Below are 12,952 nucleotides of genomic sequence, written 5' to 3' on the forward strand. Positions count from 1 at the left end.
GCCTTATACCGCTCAGTCTCACACCAAACTGATGACATGGATCTATGCCAAGTCAAGTTTTTGCTCATTGACTGAGGGGACTGTAAGCAGTCAGAAATGTTAAAAGTTAAAATAAAGTGATCAGAGTGAATGAAGGTATTTAACACAAACAATACTTAGAGTGTGTTGTGGTATTAAAGGATAGGAAGATCAACTAACAATAGGTACAGATGTACCAGATATATATATATATATATATAAAGATTACTACTTAGATTCTTAGCTAGTATAGAGTTCTCCTATAATTCTGTATGTAACACTTAACCCAACTGTAGGATTATCTTAATAAAATGTCTTCCATTTTGTAACTAAAGCATAATGTGCCTTTTAATCCTAAATTAGATAACAATTGAGCCGTTATTTCTCTATACAACTGCTGTCATACTGCGTTGTAGCTTCTCCCATGGCGGTGTGTATACCGCTTGTTTGAAAGTATATCCCACTGTGTAAATTTGTGACAAGTCAGAAGGAATTCTTACCCGTTATCGGGTTTGTTTAGATTTGGAGATTCGGCATCTGGCGGCAAACTGAGAGGAGTGTTGCAGTCTCTCGGCTAATCAGCTGATGTGTGAACGGAGCGTGCAAGGTACACGCTAGCTGGTTTGGGCAGTCAGTCAGAGTGGAAGGAGCTGCAAGAGAGGATGACGTCAGACAGCTGCAGCGTGTAGATACAAATGTTGCTAATGTCTCCCAATAGTTCTGGAGCGGCAACACCGATTCTTTAGTAAGTTAGGAGTAATTAGCTAAGTAACAAGTTACAATCAAATAATGTAACAAAAGTCTGGAAAGACCAAGGCTAAGTTGATGCATCTGCAAGAAGTACTAGTTCAGGACAAAATACTTAGCAATGAGCCAGGAACAGGAGGAGCCTTATATAGACTCTGTTAGAAGCCTTAAAGGGACAGACTGAAAACCTGACAGAACACCCCCTCCAAGGAGCCGCTCTGCGGATCAGGGTTTAGGTTTGTGCGGGTGTCATCTGTGAAAAGCTGACACCAGGCGTGGAGCAGATATGTTTCTAGCAGATTCCCATGAATCCTCATCTGGACCAAAACCTTTCCATCTAATGAGATATTGAAGAGATCTATGTTGATACCTGGAATCCAGAATGGACTAAACCTCATACACATCCGTTGTTGGTATAGGTGGTAGAACGGGTTGTGGAGATGAATCCGGCCTGAGATGATGATACGGCTTCAGTAGGGCAACATGGAAGGTTGGGTGTATTTTATATGTTGGAGGCAAATCCAAAGTGACAGCGTTTTGATTCAATACCTTTTTTATGACAAAAGGACTGATGAACAACGGAGCCAACTTCTTAGTGGGGGCAGCCAACCTAAAGTGTTTGGTGGATAACCAAACCTTATCACCTGGTTGATAGGATGGGGCAGGAGACCTTTTGGAGTCATAGTGTCATTTTTTTTCAGGACTTCTGGGTGTCCTGAAGGATGTTTTGCAGGGATGCGAAGTTTTGAGCCAGGGAGTTAACGTACTGATTAACTACAGGAGAATAAGTCTGGGGTTTAGTGTTTAGGTGATAGGTTGGATGGAATCCGTAATTGATGAAAAAAGGAGTCATCTTTGTAGAAGTGTTTACCTTGTTGTTGAATGAAAACTCAGCAGTGGATAGAAGATTGACCCAGTCGTCTTGTTGAGAGGAACAATAGCAACGTAAATATTGCTCTAAAGTTTGATTTGTTCTCTCACATAACCCGTTTGTTTGTGGATGGTATGCAGTGGACATACATCTCTCGATTTTGAGAAGACGGCACAATTGTGACCAAAATCGGGAAATAAATGGTGTTGGGTATGCCATGGAGACGAACTATATGGTTAAGAAAGAGGTCTGCGGTTTCTTTTGCAGTGGGTAAGCCTATGGCAGGAAGAAAATATGCCATCCTAGAGAAACGGTCAATCACCACCAGAATAGTATTGTGGTTATTTGAAGGAGGTAAATCAATGATGAAATCCATGGCAATCGAGTTCCATGGTCTGTCCGGTATGGGCAAGGATAGAAGGCATCCATAAGGATGGTGTCTTGAGTGTTTACTTTGTGTACAGATTGCACAACTCCTGATGTAGTTGGTTGTATCCTGGAACAAGGTGGGCCACCAGAACTCTCTACGTAGCAATTCATGCATCTTATGTATCCCTGGATGACCAGCTAGTTTGGAGTCGTGAGTAGAACGGAGAATTTCATTCCTCTATGAAAGAGGAATGTACAGTTGTTCTCCGTGGTAAAGGAGTCCGTTTGATCCTCTTAGTAGAGGGAGGTTTGTGGTATTTTCAGCTGACTGATGGATGGCTATATGGTTTAGGTTAGAGGTGGTTAACCCGATGAGCCTTTCAGTAGGTATAATGGTATTGGGAGTAGAGTAAGAATCCGGTTTTGGATCCCTCCGTGAGAGAGCATCAGCTTTGGCGTTCTTATTTGCTGGCCGGTAGGTTATGATGAAATTGAATCTGCTAAAAAAGACTCCAGCGCACCTGACGAGAACTCAGTGTTCTGTTAGTTTTAAGAAACTGTAAGTTGCGGTGATCAGTGAAGATCATAATAGGAGAGGTAGCGCCTTCAAGAAGATGTCTCCAGAATTCCAGGGAGGCTTTGATGGCAAGAAGCTCTTTCTCTCCTATGGCGTAATTGAGTTCCGCCTGTGTCATAAGTCTGGAGTAGAAGGAAACAGGGTGAAAAGGTTCTTTTGTGGATCTCCTCTGGGATAGAATAGCACCTATGGCGTGATCGGAGGCATCTACCTCAAGAACATAGGGAAGAGATGGATCAGGGAATTGCAGCACAGGCGCCATAGTAAATTTCTTTTTCAATGTATGAAATGCCTTATCGGCCTCTAGGTTCTATTTGAACCTTTGATCCTTCTTGGTAAGTGCAGATAGGGGTTTAACAATCCCAGAGAAACCTTGGATAAACTTTCGATAGAAGTTTGAGAAACCAAGGAACCTTTGAATGTCCTTTTTGGAAGAAGGTGTAGGCCAGTTGGTAATCGCATCAACCTTATTGACCTCCATTTTAATCCCTGAGGGTGATATCTGATAACCCAAGAAGGAGATTGAGGAAGAATTGAAGATACACTTTTCGACTTTTACAAAGAGGGAGTTAGCACGTAGTCGAGTCAGAATGGCCTTAACATGTGCAATGTGATTATCAAGGTCTTCGGAATAAATCCAGCTGGTTTGGGCAGTCAGTCAGAGTGGAAGGAGCTGCAAGAGAGGATGACGTCACACAGCTGCAGCGTGTAGATACAAATGTTGCTAATGTCTCCCAATAGTTCTGGAGCGGCAACACCAATTCTTTAGTAAGTTAGGAGTAATTAGTTAAGTAACAAGTTACAATCAAATAATGTAACAAAAGTCTGGAAAGACCAAGGCTAAGTTGATGCGTCTGAAAGAAATACTAGTTCAGGACAAAATACTTAGCAATGAGCCAGGAACAGGAGGAGCCTTATATAGACTCTGTTAGAAGCCTTAAAGGGACAGACTGAAAACCTGACAAATTCTTGCGCAGAAGGCAGTTTTGTTAGGGGTATAAAATGAGCCAGTCTGGAAAAACGATCCACCACAACCCAGATAACTGTATGGTGGTCAGAAGGAGGAAGGTCCACAATGAAATCCATTGTTATGTGTGTCCATGGTTGTTTGGGAATGGACAATGGTTGGAGCAAGCCAGGAGGCAAGGATCGGGGAGTTTTGTTGGCAGCACAAGTTGTGCAGGCTTTCACATAATCTTGAGCATCAGACTTCATAGTAGGCCACCATACGTTTTTGTGAAAGACTCTTAAAAGTCCTTGTTAAACCAGGATGTCCTGAGAGTTTACAATCATGAGCCCAGGACAGTACAGGAGTGCATCAGTTCAGAGGTACAAAAAAGATTTCAGAAGCCACAGGAGCTTCAGGAGGTTTACTAGGCTGGGCACGTTGCAATCTTTGAAGAAAGGGGGTATTTAGTTGAGCTACCACACCGGAGGGAGGTATGATGTGTTCAATAGGGGCTTCAGAGGAATCACTTGAGTGAGGGAACTGACAGGAAAGGGTGTCCGCCTTCTTGTTCTTGGTCCCAGGAAGATAAGAGACCACAAAGTTAAAACGGGAAAAGAACAAGGCCCACCTGGCCTGTCAAGTATTGAGTCGATGAGCAGTCTCTAGATACTGTAAGTCAGATTCTTGTGGTCGGTGAGAATCTGAATGGGATTGGCGGTGCCCTCTAACCAATTATGCCATTCAGTCAAGGCCATCTTAATGGCTAAGAGTTCACGATTAATCACTTCGTAATTTCTCTCTGCAGGAGTAAAGCGTTTAGAGAAAAAGGCTACAGGGTGTGACTTTGAAGTCAAAGGATCGCTTTGGGTTAGAAATGCTCCAGCCCCTATCTCGGAGGCATCAACCTCTAAAGTGAACTTAGGTCAGGATCAGGATGGCGGAGCACAGGAGCAGAACAGAAAGTCTTTTTCAGATGAGAGAAGGCATTTATGGCTTTAGGAGGCCAATGTTTATGGTCCTTGACTGTTTGAGAAAAGTTCTTTATAAACTTGTGGTAATAATTGGAGAACCCCAAGAATCTATGTAATTCCTTTAATGAAGTAGGTTGAGGACATTCTAACACTGCAGTGAGTTTAGCAGGATCCACGGCAAAACCCTCCTTCAAGATGACATAACCTAGGAACTGGATCTGAACTTGGTCAAACTCACATTTTTCTAGCTTGACTACCAAAGAATTGTCTCTGAGACATTGAAGTACCTGTCTCACATGCTTATGATGCTCCTTCAGAGTGTAAAAGAAAACAAGGATGTCATCCAAATAGACAATGACAGTGCGGTTGAGGAGGTCATGGAAGACATTGTTGACAAATGCCTGGAAGACTGCAGGGGCATTACACAGCCCAAAGGGCATTACGAGGTATTCATTTTACCCTGATTTTGTGTTGAAGGCGGTCTTTCATTCGTGGCCTGGGAAGATACGAATCAGGTTGTATGCCCCATATAAGTCCAGCTTAGTGAAGAAGCGAGCATCCTGGAGTGAGTCATACAGTGGGGCTCCGGGAAAGAGGTCGATTTTTCAGTCATAAGGACGGTGGGGTGGCAGCACATTGGCTGCTTTTTTCTCAAACACATCTGCGAAGTCCGTATATACTGAGGGAAGGTTTGGAGGAGTCTGTATACTGGCTATGGGGATGCGGATCAGAGGAGTGACTTTAGCAAGGCAGTAGTGGAAACAGGAGGTACACCAGAAGGCCAGTTGTCCTTCAGCCCAGTCGAACTGTGGATTGTGTATCCGAAGCCAAGGGAGACCAAGGATGACAGGCTGTGTTGGGAAATGAATGACCTCGAACTGTAGCTGTTCGGTATGAAGGACTCCCACAGTCAGGGTTAGGGGTGCTGGCTCAAAATGCATCAACCCTGAACCAAGGAGGTGCCATCCAGAGTAGTTATTTTGAGACAATGTCTTTTCTGCAAAAGAGGCAAGCAAGCTTGTATCATGAAACGGTGATCCAGGAAGTTTCCAGCTGCCCCTTAATCAATGAAGGCTTGAGTGTGGACAGTATTCTGAAGGAAGGTAAGGGTAACAGGTACCAGAATCCGAGAGAAGTGAGGGGATTTAGTAGAGATCATGCTTAGAGGCCCAGTGTTATCCCTTAAGCATTGGCTTTTCCCAGCTGAATTTTACAGTTCTTTAGTTGGTGGGAGTTAGAACCACGATAAATGCATAGTCTCAAAGATCCATGGGTTCCTCTACTGGGGTGACTGGAGAAGTGGAAGTGGTAGAGGACACTGCAGAAACTGTACGAATAGGACGGGAGGGAAGGATTCTCCGAGTTCTGTCTCTCACAGCTTGTCTCTCCTGGAAGCAAGAGTCTAGACTGATACAAAGTGTTATAAAATCATCGATAGAAGAGGGAACATCACGATAAGTGAGTTCATCTTTGATGCGCTCATGCAGACCCCTCCTAAAGGCTGCCTTGAAGACACCACTCTCCCAACTGGTCTCTAGTGCCAAGGTGTGAAACTCAATGGCAAATTGTGCCACAGTTCTATTGCCCTGGTGGAGATCTAGGAGAGAAAATTCTGCAGCAGAAGTATGGCCAGAAGTCTCAAACACAGAAGTAAGTGCAGAAATGAACGCATCAGCGTCGTTCAGAAGTGGAGCATTCTGTTCCAAAAGGGGAGAGACCCAGAGTGTTACAAACTGCTGTTTGTAACTGGCCCTTTAAATGGAAAATTGCCCTGCTTCCCTGGATTTTGGAGAAGCCTATTTGCCAGCCTCCTTCCACATGACTATGGCCCCTGGAAGATTGTGCCCCTGAAAACATATTAACTTTTATTGGGTGTGTATGGCCCTTTAAGAACCGTCTGGGGACATATTGTGACTTTGGTGAACAATGCCCCTTTAAGACTATGTCCCCAGACCTGTGAAATGACTTGTCCCTGGCTTTCTCCAACTTGGTTCAGTTTCATTGTGTGCCATTAAGTGCTATGTGATAGACCCTTCAGTCAGAACTACAGAGATAACTTTGTTCAGCTTTCTAAATACAAGTTTGCTGGGATCAGCTCTAATTAAGTTTAGTGATAAACTTTCCCATTGTCTAATCAGACTTCTAGTAGTGATAAGGTGGACTGCATTGTTTTATTGTGTGTAAAATGTTATCTGCTGAAGTAATGTTGTGGCCTGTCAAAGGGAGTGTCTCTATCTAATATCAAATGTGTGATGGGGGATTTTATGCCTCCCCCTGAGAGTGTCCTGTTTGCATGTAACCTCAATAAAAAGCAGGCTGTGTGCTCCAGCACATGAGACCTATTTCTGACCCTCTAACTTGCAGCTTTGACTCATGTTTGTAGGGGACAGCTTCAGCTATAATCACTACAGGGATTGCTATGCTTTTCATACTCCCTTAGCTACGGGGATTGCTACAGAAGGAAGAGGTCGTAGGTCCAGGGCGCAGAGCAGACGGCGAGATACCAGCCCAGCAGCGGTGGTTCATATAGTCTGCATTACTGATGGTGGCTACGCAGTAGTTAGAGTGTCTACGGTGCTGCTGCTTCTTTGGTGAGCGCTAGGAGCATCCTTTTCTACGGTCCAACTTCCAGCCAGCCTGGAGGCAACCGTAACATTTGGCGGCAGCGGTGGGATCGCGTCCTAGCGCAAGGAGCAGCACCACAACAGCACTGGTATCGTAGGAGAGTAATTGAGGGCAACGCTAGCCACTGCGCAGCGTCCCTACCTACAGCAGCATGGAGCTGACAAGACACTGGTCAGAACCCTGTGAAGAGCACCTCAACCTGATCCGTCGCTATGAGGGCGCTAATTTTGTTCCAGAGGTAAAGAGGCGGCTAGTCCGATATGGTCCAGACCCTGCACAGGAGGTAGTCAGTCGCCTCATCCGGGAATTGGCTACTGAGAACGAAGCGGCACGAGCCTTTGAGCGCCAACTGTGGAGTTTGAGGGTATGGACACCTGGTCTCTCTCCCCAGCCGCAGCATGTTCCACAGGGAGAGGAGAGCAGCGACCTCCCTCCCCAGCGGCAGTATACTGTGCAGAGGGAAGAGACAACCGGTCTCCTTCCCCAACCCCAACCAGAGATACCAGAGGCAGCAGGCCTCATAGACTGGTTCTGGGAGGACCCCCAGCAGGCAGGTGGAGATGGGACCGCAGTCTCTCTACCGGCCCTACAGGGATGCTGGGCAGGCGGCCCAGATCCCCATCGACAGACCCAGCTACAGGGAGGGGAGAGCATCGACCTCCCTCCCCAGCCGGAGTGTGCCTTCCAGGGAGAGGAGACAACCAGTCTCTCTCCCCAGCCGCAGCATGTTTCACAGGAAGCGGAGAGCATTGACCTCCCTTCCCAATGGCCGCCGGAGTATCAGGAGGAGGAGGTAAGCCAATCTCCCCCTCCCCAGCTAACTCCTAACTTGGGCCCAGGGTTAACAGTGGAGATGCTAACCCCCACTGACCCCCACATTCCCTTTGCCACCGGGCAGGACTATGCCCCAATTCCCCCAGCAGAAGAGCTGGCATCAGGACAGAGCGCTGCTGGCCTCTGCCCTACAGACCTTGTCCTTGTTACAGGACTGGCCTGCAAACCCCTCACCCCAGCAGAAGCGCTGGCACCAGGGCAGAGTGCCGCTGGCCTCTGCCCCCCAAGTACCATCAGCTATTTGCCCAGCTGCGCCAGGAAGGCCGAGGATGCTACACTTTCATCCTACAACCTGGAACTTACAGGCCAGTACTACGTATTGTGGGGGGGCTACTTTGCTGCTAACGATTATTTGTGGGTGGGTTGCGAGACTAACTTAGGCACTGACCGGCAGAAGGTCAGGTGCCTGGTTAGTCTCCCTCCAAAAGGGGAGATATGTTACAAACTGCTGTTTGTAACTGGCCCTTTAAATGGAAAATTGCCCTGCTTCCCTGGATTTTGGAGAAGCCTATTTGCCAGCCTCCTTCCACATGACTATGGCCCCTGGAAGATTGTGCCCCTGAAAACATATTAACTTTTATTGGGTGTGTATGGCCCTTTAAGAACCGTCTGGGGACATATTGTGACTTTGGTGAACAATGCCCCTTTAAGACTATGTCCCCAGACCTGTGAAATGACTTGTCCCTGGCTTTCTCCAACTTGGTTCAGTTTCATTGTGTGCCATTAAGTGCTATGTGACAGACCCTTCGGTCAGAACTACAGAGATAACTTTGTTCAGCTTCAAGAAGCATTCTAAATACAAGTTTGCTGGGATCAGCTCTAATTAAGTTTAGTGATAAACTTTCCCATTGTCTAATCAGACTTCTAGTAGTGATAAGGTGGACTGCATTGTTTTATTGTATGTAAAATGTTATCTGCTGAAGTAATGTTGTGGCCTGTCAAAGGGAGTGTCTCTATCTAATATCAAATGTGTGATGGGGGATTTTATGCCTCCCCCTGAGAGTGTCCTGTTTGCATGTAACCTCAATAAAAAGCAGGCTGTGTGCTCCAGCACATGAGACATATTTCTGACCCTCTAACTTGCAGCTTTGACTCATGTTTGTAGGGGACAGCTTCAGCTATAATCACTACAGGGATTGCTATGCTTTTCATACTCCCTTAGCTATGGGGATTGCTACAGAAGGAAGAGGTTCACCTACTGGAGCCTGGTCGTAGGTCCAGGGCGCAGAGCAGACGGCGAGATACCAGCCCAGCAGCGGTGGTTCATATAGTCTGCATTACTGATGGTGGCTACGCAGTAGTTAGAGTGTCTACGGTGCTGCTGCTCCTTTGGTGAGCGCTAGGAGCATCCTTTTCTACGGTCCAACTTCCAGCCAGCCTGGAGGCAACCGTAACACAGAGGGCCTTGCCTTTCAGTAAATAAATGATAAAGGTGACCCTTGACTGGTGAGACTGAAAGGTGTGAGGATCATTGTGGAAGTGCAGTCTGAATTGGTTAAGTAAACCCCTGTAATCAGTAGTACCCTCATACTTGTCAGGCAATGGTATCCGGGGTATACTTCCAGAAGCAGAGGAAGAAGCCACAGTACTAGGAGCAGAGACTGGCGGTACAACAATGGGAGCGGTATTCTTATCTGTAACAAGTGATGAGAGTTGAACGGTTATAGCCTCTAATTTGGAATCCATACTCTGCAACTGTGTGGTATGGGTTCCCAACATCTGTCCCTGAAGATAAACTGCTCTTGCCACCTCATCTGGCTCCATGGCCCAAGTATAATGCTTCTGGGATAATCCACTATCGGACCGAACTCTGCCAATAGTCTTCTTATCCCGGCGTTGAGACGGAATGATAAGGAATATCCCAGAGCAGAGAAAGTTTGTAAGATGAGGTAAGCGGCACTCACCACAGGCAGGATGGTCTTCAGCGGCAACAGGCAGGGAATCAGAGAAAGGCAGTTCAGGGGTAAACCACAAGAAGGGTCAGGCAGGCAGAATTTTGCAACGGTAAAGCAGTCCAAGGGTGAACCACTAGAATGGCCAGGCAGGCAGGGTTTGGCAACAGAGAGGCAATCCAGAACAATAGGGGTTAAACAAGCAGAGTGGTCAAACAAGCAGAGTTCAGCAGCAGTAAGCAATCCAGCAATTTAGGGGTTAACAGGCAGAGTAGTCAAACAGGCAGAGTTCAGCAGCAGTATATCAATCCAGCAATTTAGGGGTTAACATGCAGAGTAGTCAGACAGGCAGAGTTAAGCAGCAGTATATCAATCCAGCAATTTAGGGGTTAACAGGCAGAGTAGTCAGACAGGCAGAGTAACACCTATACTTGGGCAGTGATAGATCATTTTGAAAAAACTTACATAGGCGCAGGATTCGCGCCACAGGCATCCTGACCAGCATCAGAGAGAGAGGAGCGTGCGGCAATGTCAGTGACGCACGCATCTGGACCTGACACAGCCCCTGGCAAAGAGTAAAGAAGGAGATGCCGCACCCCTAGCAACGGCTAGAGTGGCGCGGCATGACAACCTTATTTGTAAACTCACCTGATGAAACGGTTGTTGTAAGACCGTGAAACGTCGTGTTTTATTGTTTTTTAATTATATTAGACTTTCCACGAAATCTAATTATACATTGCAGTTTTATAGTCACATTGAGCTGAAGTTTCTAGAACTTCTGTGACTGTCTTCCAAATATACTGTTTGGCATGAACAGTTTTATCCCTTACTCTATTTTTACCTGTGACAGTGTACCTGCCTGAGAGTGTGTAAGCTGTATATACATCACGGAGGAGTCTGGAGAGTACAAGGATAAGTTTGCTGAGTGACTATAAGAGCTCAGAAGGCCTTTGTAGCACTTATCAAGTGCCTTGCATCCTGTAAGTACAACTGATTGGAGTGGGGGCTTTCTTTGACACCATTGATTTTGTACTATTGTGGCGCCTTCTTTTGTTTTCTCCTTGATACTGCAGAACTTTATACCAACTAATTTCCTGAAGAAGTAGCAGGCCCCTGATTTGCTATCCATTTGGTGCAGGGGACACAACCATCGTTCCCTATACAGTTTGTGGGATACCACCATTGCTCCAGGGACAAGCATTGCCGTATATGATAAGAGACTTCTTATTTGAACATTACGGACCTTATAGCTGTATTTGATTATACATATCAGATTGTTTGGGGTTTTTTTTGTGAATATATTAGTTGATAAGTATTTCTCACCATTTCACATATTTTAGTGACATATGGGATGTGATGTTTTATACTTCCATATATATGGTATATATAACATTAATTTAATGCCAATTGGTTTTCAATAGGCGCATCCAATTATTGTTTTGTATTTCTCATTTGTAAAGGACTGGCTCACTGCCAAAGCCAACAAATTCATACTCTTCTGAAAGCTCACTTCTCCTTTGACCTGAGTGTCAGTGCCCTTTCCTGTATTGAACCCTGCCTCTCTAACTAGTCCATCAGCATCTACTTCTCTGGTACCTCCTCAGCAATCCTCCCACACTATATGTCACTGTACCCTAAGATTAAGTTCAAATCTATGCTTTACAAAACCTCAACTGTACATTTAATTTGATGATAATATCACATTAACACCATTACCCCACATCTACTCTCTTGGAGTATTACTGGATCCTGTGCTCTTCTTTACCCCCAATATCCAATCTCACAATGAATCTTCCTGCTTCCATCTGTAGAACATTGCCATAATTTATTCATTACTCGTTCAAGAAACAACATCTCTGGTCCACTCACCATTTCATGTATTTACTACTGCAACATCCTTCTAATTGCTTTGTCTCTCAACGCTGTGGGCTGGATTTATCAAATGTCGAGCGAACATGATTCACTATAGTTAATTAAAGTGATGTGCCAATGCAAGCTAATACCTCCTTATGGACCTGTATAAAAACAAACTATAGTAGAGTAGACACTGTTATTGATATGTTAATCTAATATAAATGTATTCACAAATTGCATCAAAATAACAAGTTTTTGCATTTAGATAAAAAGGGTTATAAATGGTAAATAGTCTTAGGTTGGCCAAACTTGTAAAAGTAAGGGAATAAAACCGTAACTGTTAACTATGTATTTATGTTGGTGCACAACTTGATTCTTTTTTGTTGTCATCGAAGTTCAATTTAATCCTTATCTGCTAATAAAAGAGGCTTTGTTCTTTATATTGAATATGTGTCGTTAATTCTTTACACATGCCCCGTGTTAGAATACGGATTCCTTTTTAAAGGAAGACATTTACTAGTCTTTTATCCAGCTTCTGTTCCTTATCTGTGTATAAGGGCGTAGCATCTGATACTCTGTGGTGGAGAGAGATTTGCCTCTATTTCTTCTGCAAAACTCAGTATGGGAACCGATTCTAGAGTCTTGTTTACCACTGCGGTCTGATCACATATGTAGCTCTACAGCAACCCACTGGATTCAAAAGAATGTGAGAATGTGATTACATAATTACAAGTATGCGCACATGGAGGTAGCAAATCTCGACGAAGAGGAAATTTAGTCCTCGCATTTCTTCTTAAAGCGGCCATTGAGATGCGCACATGCGCACAGTGTCATTTCTCATTGAATTACACATGTAATCAAAAATAAATAAAGCATCTCTACTTCTGACTTAAAGGTCAATGTGTAATGAAAATTTAAATAAAGTTTGACTCCACCTATCCTGGCTCTCCATCTTTTTTTTCATATGCACGTTAATTGATTACTTCTAAATTCGTTAAACAATATTCAATGGGTTAATATGTAGGCCTATAAATGCATCTAAACAGATGAGGCCCATTAGCATGATTAAGGGATAATCTCCTGAAACGTCGCTGTAACCTGTTTTGTACCTCCATGCGAGAAGAAGTCTAATACATTTTCTTGAAAAGGAAGGTGCTGTGGAATCATTTGTTTGCTTTAAATTCATTAAAGAGACCGTAAAGTAAAAATTTAACTTATATGAATTTGATAGAACGTGACATTTTA

The sequence above is a fragment of the Bombina bombina genome, chromosome 5 (genome assembly GCF_027579735.1).
Source record: "Bombina bombina isolate aBomBom1 chromosome 5, aBomBom1.pri, whole genome shotgun sequence".
Classification (NCBI taxonomy): Eukaryota; Metazoa; Chordata; class Amphibia; order Anura; family Bombinatoridae; genus Bombina; species Bombina bombina.